Genomic DNA, 3,626 nt, shown 5'->3' with positions numbered 1-3,626 from the left:
TCTGGTGCCCTTGTCTGTTTTGATAGACGAAACCCTCTCTCTCACGCTCCTTGCGTTTTCTTTACCGCTTTTTTGCATTTAATTTAATTTTTATTGCATTTTTATTGTGATATTTGGACATTAAAATTAAACAAATTAAAATTAATTAATATTTCCTAAGCGAGGAGCTTAATCTGGAGTTAAGAAGCGGTCGTCGATTAAATCAGGTATGTAAACAAAACTCTGCCTATTTAATTTTAGCACTTCATGCATATTTCTCTTCTACTCTCAATAATTCTATAACTGCATAAATGCATTCATGTTATCATTTTTGGCAAATAAACTGCTTTAATAAAACATGATTAAGTGTAACGCCCGGTTAATTAATAACCGTGGTAGTTAAGCTTAAATCCGACAATATTGGTTAAAGAGCCTAGTTAATTAATAACTATGGTTCGATTGCCTTTATTTCGAACAATCTCGCCTAAAAGTCCAATTAATCAATAATTGTGGCTAACGGCCTCATTTAATCACGTTTTTTGGCAACAAAATTGCCTACATTTAATCAATCAATTTTGGCAACTAATTGCCTACGGTCTAATCGATTTTTAGCAAACAAATTGCTTATAAATGAGATTAACCATTTTTTTTAGCGACAAATCGCTTAAAATCAATTTTTTGGCAAAATGCCTTAAAATCAACCATTTTCGGTTTAAAACCGTAAAATCAACCATTTTAGCGACAAATCGCGTAAAATCGACATTCTTGGCAAAATGCCTTAAAATGAACCAATTTTCGGCCAAAGGCCTAAAATCAACCATTTTAGCGACAAATCGTTTAAATCGAACATTTTGGTAAATTAATTGCCTAAATCAACTCATTTCGGCCAAAGGCCCTAAAATCAACCATTTTGGCGACAATCGCCTAAATTACACATTTTAGCAAACGAATTGCTTAAATCAACACTTTTTGGCCAAAGGCCTTAAAATCAATCATTTTGGCGACAATCGCCCAATCACATCATTTTGGCAAACAGATTGCCTAAATCAACCATTTTGGCTAAGAGCCTTAAAATCTACGACTTTGGCGACAAATCGCCCGACAACCGTTTTTGGCACAAATGCCTTAAAACCAACACATTTGGCAACACGCCTAATCGAATCAATCGATCTTTTGGCAAAATGCCTAAACACTTATGCACAAAGCATACACACTCATGCACAAAGCATACACACTTATGCACAAAGCATACACACTCATGCACAAAGCATACACACTTATGCACAAAGCATACACACTTATGGACAAAGCATACACACTCATGCACAAAGCATACACACTTATGCACAAAGCATACACACTTATGCACAAAGCATACACACACCCAAGCATTAAGCATACCATTCAAAGCCCTCTAAAAAGAGGCCTATCGAACTACGTTGACTTTGATCTTCCATTCACAAGGAAGTACGTAGGCACGTTCGGGATTTCACCCCGGGCGGCAAGTCAAAATCACATAAACATTTCATTTGGTCCAATTACATCGTTCACCTTGCAAAGCATTCATCCATCGGTTAGTTCATCAGCATGACATAGTCTCGGGATCCATCTCGGGTTCGCAGACTGTGCCTTAAACATTGGGATAATTAATCTAGCAACTAGGTTAATTAAAATTGGAGTCACATAGGGTTTTTTCCTAGTTTACCCTGAAATAATTAAACAAGGTGGCGACTCATACATTCATGTGCATTTCTGTCCTTAGTCACATGCATTCACATGCCAGTGACATTTGGGGAAAGGGGTTCACACTCTCACAAAAGCAATAATTCTTAATCAAAACCTCTTCATTTAGTACTCATCAGTTCAAAATTTTTACTCAAAACACTATAGATATATATATACTTAATATAGTATAAAAGTACATAAATCAAGAACTTTTCAGCATTTTCATAAACTTGACCTTTGCTGGGTTTTTAACACATAATTTGAGTTATGGGTCTCCAAATTGAATGAAATTAGATTCATTAGAAATTTAAGACAAAATGCTACAAATGTTCAGAAGGGTCCACAGCCCAAATCAAACAGTAAGATAGCAAACAAAAGCTCAGAACACAGACCAACAGATCAGACCTGATTTAGCAGAACCAAGTCCAATGTTTCTTGAATTCCTACTTCACCAAACACTCAAATGAAACCAATCTAGAACGAGAGAATTCTCAAGACATAGGGAAACAAATTTTATGAAGAACTCAGAACCTAATCTTGTCATTATAGTGGTCAAAATGGGCACTCAATTTAGTAATGCATGTGGCCCGACACAACAGAGTCAGTTTGGGTGTTTCAGCCATAAGTTGAGCAATGTATATCCAATTTGGACAAAAGAGGATGGGTTGGAAAGATAAGAAGTAAAGATATAACTTTTATGAAGAACATAAAACGTTATTTTGCCATTTGAGTGGTCAAAATGGACAATCATTTCGGATAGACAGGTAAGACATCATAACAGAACCAGTTTTGGTATTGAAATCATAAGTTGAGCTACAAGTATTGGAATTAGACATAAGAATATGTTTTGGAAAGCTAAGAAATAGAGCTACAACTTTCATGAAGAAGTCAGAAACAAATGGGAAGTATAAAGGGGTCAAAAATGAGTTACAATCCCTCGGCAGAACACATCTCACATTAAAATTCAGCAATTTAACCAAAACATTGTGAACCCCCACCCCAAATATCATGGCATATGAATGCATGTGACTAAGAGCAGAAATGCACGTGAATGTATGAGTCGCCACCTTGTTTAATTATTTTAGGGTAAACTAGGAAAAAGCCCTAAGTGACTCCAATTTTAATTAACCTAAATGCTAGATTAATTAACCCAAAGTTAAGGCATGGTCTACGAACCCGAGGTGGATCCCGAGACTATGTCATGCTGATGAACTAACCAAAACAATGAATGCTTTCCACGGAATATGAAGCAATTGGACCAATGAAAGTGTTTATGTGATTTTGACTTGTCGCTCGGGGTTAAATCCCAAACGTGCCTACGTACTTCCGTTTGAATGGAAGATCAAAGTCCACGTAGTTCGATATGCCTCTTTTAGAGGGCTTTGAATGGGGATGCTTTATGCATGAGTGTGTGTATGCTTTGTGCATTTTGTTTAGGCATTTTGCCAAAGAATTGATTGATTTGATTTTAGGCATTTGATGCCAAAAATGTTGATTTTAATGGCTTTTAGCCAAAAGGATTGATTTAGGCGATTAGTTTGCCAAAAATTGATGTTTGGGCTTATTATTGCCAAAAGATGTTTTGTTGGGCGATTGTCGCCAAAATTATTAAGGCATTTCTGCCAAAAGTCGGTATTTGAAGGCTTTTAGCCAAAATGTGTTGATTTAGGCAATTTATTGCCAAAAAAAAAAGGTTAGGCGATTGTCGCCAAAATGATTGATTTAAGGCTTTTAGCTGAAATAAGTTGATTAATTTAAGGCATTTGCCAAAGAATTGATTTAAGCGATTTGTCGCTGAAAGTAGTTAATCTAGTTTATAGGCAATGTGTTTGCCAAAAATTGATTAACTGGATTGTAATGTAGGCAATTTTATTGCCAAGAAAAACGTGTTTAAATTAAGGCCTTTTAGTCACAATTATTGA

This window comes from Jatropha curcas, chromosome 2 (assembly GCF_041381405.1).
Source record: "Jatropha curcas cultivar XTBG-Jc1 chromosome 2, XTBG_Jcur_1.0, whole genome shotgun sequence".
NCBI lineage: Eukaryota > Viridiplantae > Streptophyta > Magnoliopsida > Malpighiales > Euphorbiaceae > Jatropha > Jatropha curcas.
This window is presented reverse-complemented; position numbering follows the sequence as displayed.